At 40.5% G+C, this 10,000-nt stretch overlaps 23 non-coding genes across 23 annotated transcripts; all 23 read left to right on the top strand.

Moving 5' to 3' along the window:
- The first annotated feature begins 128 nt into the window (after positions 1 to 128).
- trnap-cgg (transfer RNA proline (anticodon CGG)) lies at positions 129 to 200 on the top strand. Its single transcript has one exon. It is a non-coding gene; the product is annotated as a tRNA-Pro (tRNA).
- Positions 201 to 562: 362 nt separating this feature from the next.
- trnap-ugg (transfer RNA proline (anticodon UGG)) lies at positions 563 to 634 on the top strand. The gene has a single exon. It is a non-coding gene; the product is annotated as a tRNA-Pro (tRNA).
- A 346-nt stretch (positions 635 to 980) lies between these two features.
- Positions 981 to 1,052, top strand: trnap-ugg (transfer RNA proline (anticodon UGG)). Its single transcript has one exon. It is a non-coding gene; the product is annotated as a tRNA-Pro (tRNA).
- A 327-nt stretch (positions 1,053 to 1,379) lies between these two features.
- Positions 1,380 to 1,451, top strand: trnap-agg (transfer RNA proline (anticodon AGG)). The gene has a single exon. It is a non-coding gene; the product is annotated as a tRNA-Pro (tRNA).
- A 352-nt stretch (positions 1,452 to 1,803) lies between these two features.
- Positions 1,804 to 1,875, top strand: trnap-agg (transfer RNA proline (anticodon AGG)). The gene has a single exon. It is a non-coding gene; the product is annotated as a tRNA-Pro (tRNA).
- Positions 1,876 to 2,210: 335 nt separating this feature from the next.
- Positions 2,211 to 2,282, top strand: trnap-agg (transfer RNA proline (anticodon AGG)). The gene has a single exon. It is a non-coding gene; the product is annotated as a tRNA-Pro (tRNA).
- Positions 2,283 to 2,636: 354 nt separating this feature from the next.
- trnap-cgg (transfer RNA proline (anticodon CGG)) lies at positions 2,637 to 2,709 on the top strand. Its single transcript has one exon. It is a non-coding gene; the product is annotated as a tRNA-Pro (tRNA).
- Positions 2,710 to 3,045: 336 nt separating this feature from the next.
- trnap-agg (transfer RNA proline (anticodon AGG)) lies at positions 3,046 to 3,117 on the top strand. The gene has a single exon. It is a non-coding gene; the product is annotated as a tRNA-Pro (tRNA).
- A 352-nt stretch (positions 3,118 to 3,469) lies between these two features.
- On the top strand, positions 3,470 to 3,542 carry trnap-cgg (transfer RNA proline (anticodon CGG)). The gene has a single exon. It is a non-coding gene; the product is annotated as a tRNA-Pro (tRNA).
- Positions 3,543 to 3,878: 336 nt separating this feature from the next.
- On the top strand, positions 3,879 to 3,950 carry trnap-agg (transfer RNA proline (anticodon AGG)). Its single transcript has one exon. It is a non-coding gene; the product is annotated as a tRNA-Pro (tRNA).
- Positions 3,951 to 4,312: 362 nt separating this feature from the next.
- trnap-cgg (transfer RNA proline (anticodon CGG)) lies at positions 4,313 to 4,384 on the top strand. The gene has a single exon. It is a non-coding gene; the product is annotated as a tRNA-Pro (tRNA).
- Positions 4,385 to 5,144: 760 nt separating this feature from the next.
- Positions 5,145 to 5,216, top strand: trnap-cgg (transfer RNA proline (anticodon CGG)). Its single transcript has one exon. It is a non-coding gene; the product is annotated as a tRNA-Pro (tRNA).
- Positions 5,217 to 5,578: 362 nt separating this feature from the next.
- Positions 5,579 to 5,650, top strand: trnap-ugg (transfer RNA proline (anticodon UGG)). Its single transcript has one exon. It is a non-coding gene; the product is annotated as a tRNA-Pro (tRNA).
- Positions 5,651 to 5,996: 346 nt separating this feature from the next.
- Positions 5,997 to 6,068, top strand: trnap-ugg (transfer RNA proline (anticodon UGG)). Its single transcript has one exon. It is a non-coding gene; the product is annotated as a tRNA-Pro (tRNA).
- A 335-nt stretch (positions 6,069 to 6,403) lies between these two features.
- On the top strand, positions 6,404 to 6,475 carry trnap-agg (transfer RNA proline (anticodon AGG)). Its single transcript has one exon. It is a non-coding gene; the product is annotated as a tRNA-Pro (tRNA).
- A 337-nt stretch (positions 6,476 to 6,812) lies between these two features.
- On the top strand, positions 6,813 to 6,884 carry trnap-agg (transfer RNA proline (anticodon AGG)). The gene has a single exon. It is a non-coding gene; the product is annotated as a tRNA-Pro (tRNA).
- Positions 6,885 to 7,236: 352 nt separating this feature from the next.
- On the top strand, positions 7,237 to 7,308 carry trnap-agg (transfer RNA proline (anticodon AGG)). The gene has a single exon. It is a non-coding gene; the product is annotated as a tRNA-Pro (tRNA).
- A 335-nt stretch (positions 7,309 to 7,643) lies between these two features.
- On the top strand, positions 7,644 to 7,715 carry trnap-agg (transfer RNA proline (anticodon AGG)). The gene has a single exon. It is a non-coding gene; the product is annotated as a tRNA-Pro (tRNA).
- A 354-nt stretch (positions 7,716 to 8,069) lies between these two features.
- On the top strand, positions 8,070 to 8,142 carry trnap-cgg (transfer RNA proline (anticodon CGG)). Its single transcript has one exon. It is a non-coding gene; the product is annotated as a tRNA-Pro (tRNA).
- A 336-nt stretch (positions 8,143 to 8,478) lies between these two features.
- trnap-agg (transfer RNA proline (anticodon AGG)) lies at positions 8,479 to 8,550 on the top strand. The gene has a single exon. It is a non-coding gene; the product is annotated as a tRNA-Pro (tRNA).
- Positions 8,551 to 8,912: 362 nt separating this feature from the next.
- On the top strand, positions 8,913 to 8,984 carry trnap-cgg (transfer RNA proline (anticodon CGG)). The gene has a single exon. It is a non-coding gene; the product is annotated as a tRNA-Pro (tRNA).
- A 346-nt stretch (positions 8,985 to 9,330) lies between these two features.
- On the top strand, positions 9,331 to 9,402 carry trnap-ugg (transfer RNA proline (anticodon UGG)). Its single transcript has one exon. It is a non-coding gene; the product is annotated as a tRNA-Pro (tRNA).
- A 335-nt stretch (positions 9,403 to 9,737) lies between these two features.
- trnap-agg (transfer RNA proline (anticodon AGG)) lies at positions 9,738 to 9,809 on the top strand. The gene has a single exon. It is a non-coding gene; the product is annotated as a tRNA-Pro (tRNA).
- The last annotated feature ends 191 nt before the right edge of the window (positions 9,810 to 10,000 follow it).

Below are 10,000 nucleotides of genomic sequence, written 5' to 3'. Positions count from 1 at the left end.
ACAATAGGTTTATTATGCCTATTTTAGTGATTGTAGAGAAATGAAATGCCAGAATGTTTCATTCCAACTTGGTCATCATGCAACAGCGCTGGCCGAAATGGATTCTTTCAGAAAGGTATCTTTTGCATGGCTCTTTGGTCTAGGGGTATGATTCTCGCTTCGGGTGCGGGAGGTCCCGGGTTCAAATCCCGGACGAGCCCTTTACCACCTTGACTCCAATCTGTAAATCAAGATGAACCGTCCATCTAATCTATGCTTAATTGATCTAGGACGAGAATTGGGTTATGTTCAATAAAGACTCACCAATGGTTTACTTGAACAGAGGTAGACAGCAAAATTTGAATCAAAATCAATCAAACTCTTTAGAGATATACAATGAAAAGATCAATACACTCCCGTGACAGGTTAAGTGTGGCTAAAATTGTGAGCAGGAGACAATTGGTTTATTATGCCTATTTTAGAGATTGTAGAGAAATCAAATGCCAGGATGTTTCATTCCAACTTGGTCAACATGCAACAGCGCTTGCCGAAGTCGAAAGTTTCCGAAAGACTTATTTTACGTGGCTCGTTGGTCTAGGGGTATGATTCTTGCTTTGGGTGCGAGAGGTCCCGGGTTCAAATCCCGGACGAGCCCTTTACCACATTGACTCCAATCTGTAAATGAAGATGAACTGTCCAGCTAAGCTTTGTTTAATTGAACTAGGATGAGAAATGGGATACATTCAATAGATCAATGCAGACTTCACGAGGGTTACAGTAAATCTCAATCAAAATAAGTCTGATTCTTAAGAGATATACACTAGAGCTATCAATATACAGCCATAAGGGGTTAAGTGATGCTCAGTTTGTTAGCAGGAGACAATAGTACAGTGATTTTATAGACTGTAGAGTAATTAATGGCCAGGATGTTTCTTTCCAACTTGGTCAACAAGCAACAGCGCTTGCCGAAGTCGAAAGTTTCCGAAAGACTTATTTTAAGTGGCTCGTTGGTCTAGGGGTATGATTCTCGCTTTGGGTGCGAGAGGTCCCGGGTTCAAATCCAGGACGAGCCCTTTACCACCTTGACTCCAATCTGTAAATGAAGATGAACCGTCCAGCTTAATTGAACTAGGATGAGAAATGGGATACATTCTATAGATCAATGTAGACTTCACGAGGGTTACAGACAATCTCAATCAAACTAAGTCTGATTCTTAAGAGATATACACTAGAGCTATCAATATACATCCATAAGGGGTTAAGTGATGCTCAGTTTGTTAGCAGGAGACAGTAGTATGTTGATTTTATAGACTGTAGAGAAATGAATGGCCAGTATTTTTCTTTCCAACTTGGTCAACATGCAAGTTGGAAAATCCAAAGTTTCCGAAAAATCTTTACGTGGCTCGTTGGTCTAGGGGTATGATTCTCGCTTAGGGTGCGAGAGGTCCTGGGTTCAAATCCCGGACGAGCCCTTTAACACCTTGACTCCAATCTGTAAATGAATATGAACTGTCCATCTAAGCTATTCTTAATTGATGTAGGACGAGAATTGGGTTATGTTCAATAAAGACTCACCAATGGTTTACTTGAACAGAGGTAGACAGCAAAATTTGAATCAAACTCTTTAGAGATATACAATGAAAAGATCAATACACTCCCATGAGAGGTTAAGTGTGGCTAAAATTGTGAGCAGGAGACAATTGGTTTATTATGCCTATTTTAGTGATTGTAGAGAAATGAAATGCCAGGATGTTTCATTCCAACTTGGTCAACATGCAACAGCGCTTGCCGAAGTCGAAAGTTTCCGAAAGACTTATTTTAAGTGGCTCGTTGGTCTAGGGGTATGATTCTCGCTTAGGGTGCGAGAGGTCCCGGGTTCAAATCCCGGACGAGCCCTTTACCACCTTGACTCCAATCTGTAAATGAAGATGAACCGTCCAGCTTAATTGAACTAGGATGAGAAATGGGATGCATTCTATAGATCAATGTAGACTTCACGAGGGTTACAGAAAATCTCAATCAAAATAAGTCTCATTCTTAAGAGATATACACTAGAGCTATCAATATACAGCCATAAGGGGTTAAGTGATGCTCAGTTTGTTAGCAGGAGACAATAGTACAGCGATTTTATAGACTGTAGAGTAATGAATGGCCAGGCTGTTTCTTTCCAACTACGTCAACATGCAACAGCACTTGCCGAAGTCCAAAGTTTCCGAAACATTTATGTACATGGCTCGTTGGTCTAGGGGTATGATTCTCGCTTAGGGTGCGAGAGGTCCCGGGTTCAAATCCCGGACGAGCCCTTTATCACCTTGACTCCAATCTGTAAAAATCAAGATGAACCGTCCTTCTAAGCTATGCTTAATTGATCTAGGACGAGAATTGGGTTATGTTAAATAAAGACTCACCAATGATTTACTTGAACAGAGGTAGACAGCAAAATTTGAATCAAACTCTTTAGAGATATACAATGAAAAGATCAATACACTCCCATGAGAGGTTAAGTGTGGCTAAAATTGTGAGCAGGAGACAATTGGATTATTATGCCTATTTTAGTGATTGTAGAGAAATGAAATGCCAGGATGTTTCATTCCAACTTGGTCAACATGCAACAGCGCTTGCCGAAGTCGAAAGTTTCCGAAAGATTTATTTTATGTGGCTCGTTGGTCTAGGGGTATGATTCTCGCTTCGGGTGCGAGAGGTCCCGGGTTCAAATCCCGGACGAGGCCTTTACCACCTTGACTCCAATCTGTAAATGAAGATAAACTGTCCAGCTAAGCTTTGTTTAATTGAACTAGGATGAGAAATGGGATACATTCTATAGATCAATGTAGACTTCACGAGGGTTACAGACAATCTCAATCAAACTAAGTCTGATTTTTAAGAGATATACACTAGAGCTATCAATATACAGCCATAAGGGTTTAAGTGATGCTCAGTTTGTTAGCAGGAGACAGTAGTATGTTGATTTTATAGACTGTAGAGAAATGAATGGCCAGTATTTTTCTTTCCAACTTGGTCAACATGCAAGTTGGAAAATCCAAAGTTTCCGAAAAATCTTTATGTGGCTCGTTGGTCTAGGGGTATGATTCTCGCTTAGGGTGCGAGAGGTCCCGGGTTCAAATCCCGGACGAGCCCTTTACCACCTTGACTCCAATCTGTAAATCAAGATGAACGGTCCATCTAAGCTATGCTTAATTGATGTAGGACGAGAATTGGGTTATGTTCAATAAAGACTCACCAATGGTTTACTTGAACAGAGGTAGACAGCAAAATTTGAATCAAACTCTTTAGAGATATACAATGAAAAGATCAATACACTCCCATGAGAGGTTAAGTGTGGCTAAAATTGTCAGCAGGAGACAATTGGATTATTATGCCTATTTTAGTGATTGTAGAGAAATGAAATGCCAGGATGTTTCATTCCAACTTGGTCAACATGCAACAGCGCTTGCCGAAGTCGAAAGTTTCCGAAAGATTTATTTTATGTGGCTCGTTGGTCTAGGGGTATGATTCTCGCTTCGGGTGCGAGAGGTCCCGGGTTCAAATCCCGGACGAGGCCTTTACCACCTTGACTCCAATCTGTAAATGAAGATAAACTGTCCAGCTAAGCTTTGTTTAATTGAACTAGGATGAGAAATGGGATACATTCTATAGATCAATGTAGACTTCACGAGGGTTACAGACAATCTCAATCAAACTAAGTCTGATTCTTAAGAGATATACACTAGAGCTATCAATATACAGCCATAAGGGTTTAAGTGATGCTCAGTTTGTTAGCAGGAGACAGTAGTATGTTGATTTTATAGACTGTAGAGAAATGAATGGCCAGTATTTTTCTTTCCAACTTGGTCAACATGCAAGTTGGAAAATCCAAAGTTTCCGAAAAATCTTTATGTGGCTCGTTGGTCTAGGGGTATGATTCTCGCTTAGGGTGCGAGAGGTCCCGGGTTCAAATCCCGGACGAGCCCTTTACCACCTTGACTCCAATCTGTAAATCAAGATGAACGGTCCATCTAAGCTATGCTTAATTGATGTAAGACGAGAATTGGCTTATGTTCAATAAAGACTCACCAATGGTTTACTTGAACAGAGGTAGACAGCAAAATTTGAATCAAAATCAATCAAACTCTTTAGAGATATACAATGAAAAGATCAATACACTCCCATGAGAGGTTAAGTGTGGCTAACATTTTGAGCAGGAGACAATTGGATTATCATGCCTATTTTAGTGATTGTAGCGAAATGAAATGCCAGGATGTTTCATTCCAACTTGATCAACATGCAACAGCGCTTGCCGAAGTCGAAAGTTTCCGAAATATTTATTTTACGTGGCTCGTTGGTCTAGGGGTATGATTCTCACTTCGGGTGCGAGAGGTCCCGGGTTCAAATCCCGGACGAGCCCTTTATCACCTTGACTCCAATCTGTAAATGAAGATGAACTGTCCAGCTAAGCTTTGTTTAATTGAACTAGGATGAGAAATGGGATACATTCTATAGATCAATGTAGACTTCACGAGGGTTACAGACAATCTCAATCAAACTAAGTCTGATTCTTAAGAGATATACACTAGAGCTATCAATATACATCCATAAGGGGTTAAGTGATGCTCAGTTTGTTAGCAGGAGACAGTAGTATGTTGATTTTATAGACTGTAGAGAAATGAATGGCCAGTATTTTTCTTTCCAACTTGGTCAACATGCAAGTTGGAAAATCCAAAGTTTCCGAAAAATCTTTACGTGGCTCGTTGGTCTAGGGGTATGATTCTCGCTTAGGGTGCGAGAGGTCCCGGGTTCAAATCTGGATGAGCCCTTTACCACCTTGACTCCAATCTGTAAATGAATATGAACTGTCCATCTAAGCTATTCTTAATTGATCTAGGACGAGAATTGGGTTATGTTCAATAAAGACTCACCAATGGTTTACTTGAACAGAGGTAGACAGCAAAATTTGAATCAAACTCTTTAGACATATACAATGAAAAGATCAATACACTCCCATGAGAGGTTAACTGTTGCTAAAACTGTGAGCAGGAGACAATAGGTTTATTATGCCTATTTTAGTGATTGTAGAGAAATGAAATGCCAGAATGTTTCATTCCAACTTGGTCATCATGCAACAGCGCTGGCCGAAATGGATTCTTTCAGAAAGGTATCTTTTGCATGGCTCTTTGGTCTAGGGGTATGATTCTCGCTTCGGGTGCGGGAGGTCCCGGGTTCAAATCCCGGACGAGCCCTTTACCACCTTGACTCCAATCTGTAAATAAAGATGAACCGTCCATCTAATCTATGCTTAATTGATCTAGGACGAGAATTGGGTTATGTTCAATAAAGACTCACCAATGGTTTACTTGAACAGAGGTAGACAGCAAAATTTGAATCAAAATCAATCAAACTCTTTAGAGATATACAATGAAAAGATCAATACACTCCCGTGACAGGTTAAGTGTGGCTAAAATTGTGAGCAGGAGACAATTGGTTTATTATGCCTATTTTAGAGATTGTAGAGAAATCAAATGCCAGGATGTTTCATTCCAACTTGGTCAACATGCAACAGCGCTTGCCGAAGTCGAAAGTTTCCGAAAGACTTATTTTACGTGGCTCGTTGGTCTAGGGGTATGATTCTTGCTTTGGGTGCGAGAGGTCCCGGGTTCAAATCCCGGACGAGCCCTTTACCACATTGACTCCAATCTGTAAATGAAGATGAACTGTCCAGCTAAGCTTTGTTTAATTGAACTAGGATGAGAAATGGGATACATTCAATAGATCAATGCAGACTTCACGAGGGTTACAGTAAATCTCAATCAAAATAAGTCTGATTCTTAAGAGATATACACTAGAGCTATCAATATACAGCCATAAGGGGTTAAGTGATGCTCAGTTTGTTAGCAGGAGACAATAGTACAGTGATTTTATAGACTGTAGAGTAATTAATGGCCAGGATGTTTCTTTCCAACTTGGTCAACAAGCAACAGCGCTTGCCGAAGTCGAAAGTTTCCGAAAGACTTATTTTAAGTGGCTCGTTGGTCTAGGGGTATGATTCTCGCTTTGGGTGCGAGAGGTCCCGGGTTCAAATCCCGGACGAGCCCTTTACCACCTTGACTCCAATCTGTAAATGAAGATGAACCGTCCAGCTTAATTGAACTAGGATGAGAAATGGGATACATTCTATAGATCAATGTAGACTTCACGAGGGTTACAGAAAATCTCAATCAAACTAAGTCTCATTCTTAAGAGATATACACTAGAGCTATCAATATACAGCCATAAGGGGTTAAGTGATGCTCAGTTTGTTAGCAGGAGACAATAGTACAGCGATTTTATAGACTGTAGAGTAATGAATGGCCAGGATGTTTCTTTCCAACTACCTCAACATGCAACAGCGCTTGCCGAATTCCAAAGTTTCCGAAACATGTATTTACGTGGCTCGTTGGTCTAGGGGTATGATTCTCGCTTAGGGTGCGAGAGGTCCCGGGTTCAATTCCCAGACGAGCCCTTTACCACCTTGACTCCAATCTGTAAATGAAGATAAACTGTCCAGCTAAGCTTTGTTTAATTGAACTAGGATGAGAAATGGGATACATTCTATAGATCAATGTAGACTTCACGAGGGTTACAGACAATCTCAATCAAACTAAGTCTGATTCTTAAGAGATATACACTAGAGCTATCAATATACATCCATAAGGGTTTAAGTGATGCTCAGTTTGTTAGCAGGAGACAGTAGTATGTTGATTTTATAGACTGTAGAGAAATGAATGGCCAGTATTTTTCTTTCCAACTTGGTCAACATGCAAGTTGGAAAATCCAAAGTTTCCGAAAAATCTTTACGTGGCTCGTTGGTCTAGGGGTATGATTCTCGCTTAGGGTGCGAGAGGTCCTGGGTTCAAATCCCGGACGAGCCCTTTAACACCTTGACTCCAATCTGTAAATGAATATGAACTGTCCATCTAAGCTATTCTTAATTGATGTAGGACGAGAATTGGGTTATGTTCAATAAAGACTCACCAATGGTTTACTTGAACAGAGGTAGACAGCAAAATTTGAATCAAACTCTTTAGAGATATACAATGAAAAGATCAATACACTCCCATGAGAGGTTAAGTGTGGCTAAAATTGTGAGCAGGAGACAATTGGTTTATTATGCCTATTTTAGTGATTGTAGAGAAATGAAATGCCAGGATGTTTCATTCCAACTTGGTCAACATGCAACAGCGCTTGCCGAAGTCGAAAGTTTCCGAAAGACTTATTTTAAGTGGCTCGTTGGTCTAGGGGTATGATTCTCGCTTAGGGTGCGAGAGGTCCCGGGTTCAAATCCCGGACGAGCCCTTTACCACCTTGACTCCAATCTGTAAATGAAGATGAACCGTCCAGCTTAATTGAACTATGATGAGAAATGGGATGCATTCTATAGATCAATGTAGACTTCACGAGGGTTACAGAAAATCTCAATCAAAATAAGTCTCATTCTTAAGAGATATACACTAGAGCTATCAATATACAGCCATAAGGGGTTAAGTGATGCTCAGTTTGTTAGCAGGAGACAATAGTACAGCGATTTTATAGACTGTAGAGTAATGAATGGCCAGGCTGTTTCTTTCCAACTACGTCAACATGCAACAGCACTTGCCGAAGTCCAAAGTTTCCGAAACATTTATGTACATGGCTCGTTGGTCTAGGGGTATGATTCTCGCTTAGGGTGCGAGAGGTCCCGGGTTCAAATCCCGGACGAGCCCTTTATCACCTTGACTCCAATCTGTAAAAATCAAGATGAACCGTCCTTCTAAGCTATGCTTAATTGATCTAGGACGAGAATTGGGTTATGTTAAATAAAGACTCACCAATGATTTACTTGAACAGAGGTAGACAGCAAAATTTGAATCAAACTCTTTAGAGATATACAATGAAAAGATCAATACACTCCCATGAGAGGTTAAGTGTGGCTAAAATTGTGAGCAGGAGACAATTGGATTATTATGCCTATTTTAGTGATTGTAGAGAAATGAAATGCCAGGATGTTTCATTCCAACTTGGTCAACATGCAACAGCGCTTGCCGAAGTCGAAAGTTTCCGAAAGATTTATTTTATGTGGCTCGTTGGTCTAGGGGTATGATTCTCGCTTCGGGTGCGAGAGGTCCCGGGTTCAAATCCCGGACGAGGCCTTTACCACCTTGACTCCAATCTGTAAATGAAGATAAACTGTCCAGCTAAGCTTTGTTTAATTGAACTAGGATGAGAAATGGGATACATTCTATAGATCAATGTAGACTTCACGAGGGTTACAGACAATCTCAATCAAACTAAGTCTGATTCTTAAGAGATATACACTAGAGCTATCAATATACAGCCATAAGGGTTTAAGTGATGCTCAGTTTGTTAGCAGGAGACAGTAGTATGTTGATTTTATAGACTGTAGAGAAATGAATGGCCAGTATTTTTCTTTCCAACTTGGTCAACATGCAAGTTGGAAAATCCAAAGTTTCCGAAAAATCTTTATGTGGCTCGTTGGTCTAGGGGTATGATTCTCGCTTAGGGTGCGAGAGGTCCCGGGTTCAAATCCCGGACGAGCCCTTTACCACCTTGACTCCAATCTGTAAATCAAGATGAACGGTCCATCTAAGCTATGCTTAATTGATGTAAGACGAGAATTGGCTTATGTTCAATAAAGACTCACCAATGGTTTACTTGAACAGAGGTAGACAGCAAAATTTGAATCAAAATCAATCAAACTCTTTAGAGATATACAATGAAAAGATCAATACACTCCCATGAGAGGTTAAGTGTGGCTAACATTTTGAGCAGGAGACAATTGGATTATCATGCCTATTTTAGTGATTGTAGCGAAATGAAATGCCAGGATGTTTCATTCCAACTTGATCAACATGCAACAGCGCTTGCCGAAGTCGAAAGTTTCCGAAAGATTTATTTTACGTGGCTCGTTGGTCTAGGGGTATGATTCTCACTTCGGGTGCGAGAGGTCCCGGGTTCAAATCCCGGACGAGCCCTTTATCACCTTGACTCCAATCTGTAAATGAAGATGAACTGTCCAGCTAAGCTTTGTTTAATTGAACTAGGATGAGAAATGGGATACATTCTATAGATCAATGCAGACTTCACGAGGGTTACAGACAATCTCAATCAAACTAAGTCTGATTCTTAAGAGATATACACTAGAGCTATCAATATACATCCATAAGGGGTTAAGTGATGCTCAGTTTGTTAGCAGGAGACAATAGTATGTTGATTTTATAGACTGTAGAGTAATTAATGGCCAGGATGTTTCTTTCCAACTTGGTCAACAAGCAACAGCGCTTGCCGAAGTCGAAAGTTTCCGAAAGACTTATTTTAAGTGGCTCGTTGGTCTAGGGGTATGATTCTCGCTTTGGGTGCGAGAGGTCCCGGGTTCAAATCCCGGACGAGCCCTTTACCACCTTGACTCCAATCTGTAAATGAAGATGAACCGTCCAGCTTAATTGAACTAGGATGAGAAATGGGATACATTCTATAGATCAATGTAGACTTCACGAGGGTTACAGAAAATCTCAATCAAAATAAGTCTCATTCTTAAGAGATATACACTAGAGCTATCAATATACAGCCATAAGGGGTTAAGTGATGCTCAGTTTGTTAACAGGAGACAATAGTACAGCGATTTTATAGACTGTAGAGTAATGAATGGCCAGGATGTTTCTTTCCAACTACCTCAACATGCAACAGCGCTTGCCGAATTCCAAAGTTTCCGAAACATGTATTTACGTGGCTCGTTGGTCTAGGGGTATGATTCTCGCTTAGGGTGCGAGAGGTCCCGGGTTCAATTCCCAGACGAGCCCTTTACCACCTTGACTCCAATCTGTAAAAATCAAGATGAACCGTCCTTCTAAGCTATGCTTAATTGATGTAGGACGAGAATTGGGTTATGTTCAATAAAGACTCACCAATGGTTTACTTGAACAGAGGTAGACAGCAAAATTTGAATCAAACTCTTTAGAGATATACAATGAAAAGATCAATACACTCCCAT

This window comes from Platichthys flesus, chromosome 23 (genome assembly GCF_949316205.1).
Source record: "Platichthys flesus chromosome 23, fPlaFle2.1, whole genome shotgun sequence".
NCBI classification, from domain to species: domain Eukaryota; kingdom Metazoa; phylum Chordata; class Actinopteri; order Pleuronectiformes; family Pleuronectidae; genus Platichthys; species Platichthys flesus.
This window is presented reverse-complemented; position numbering and strand designations above follow the sequence as displayed.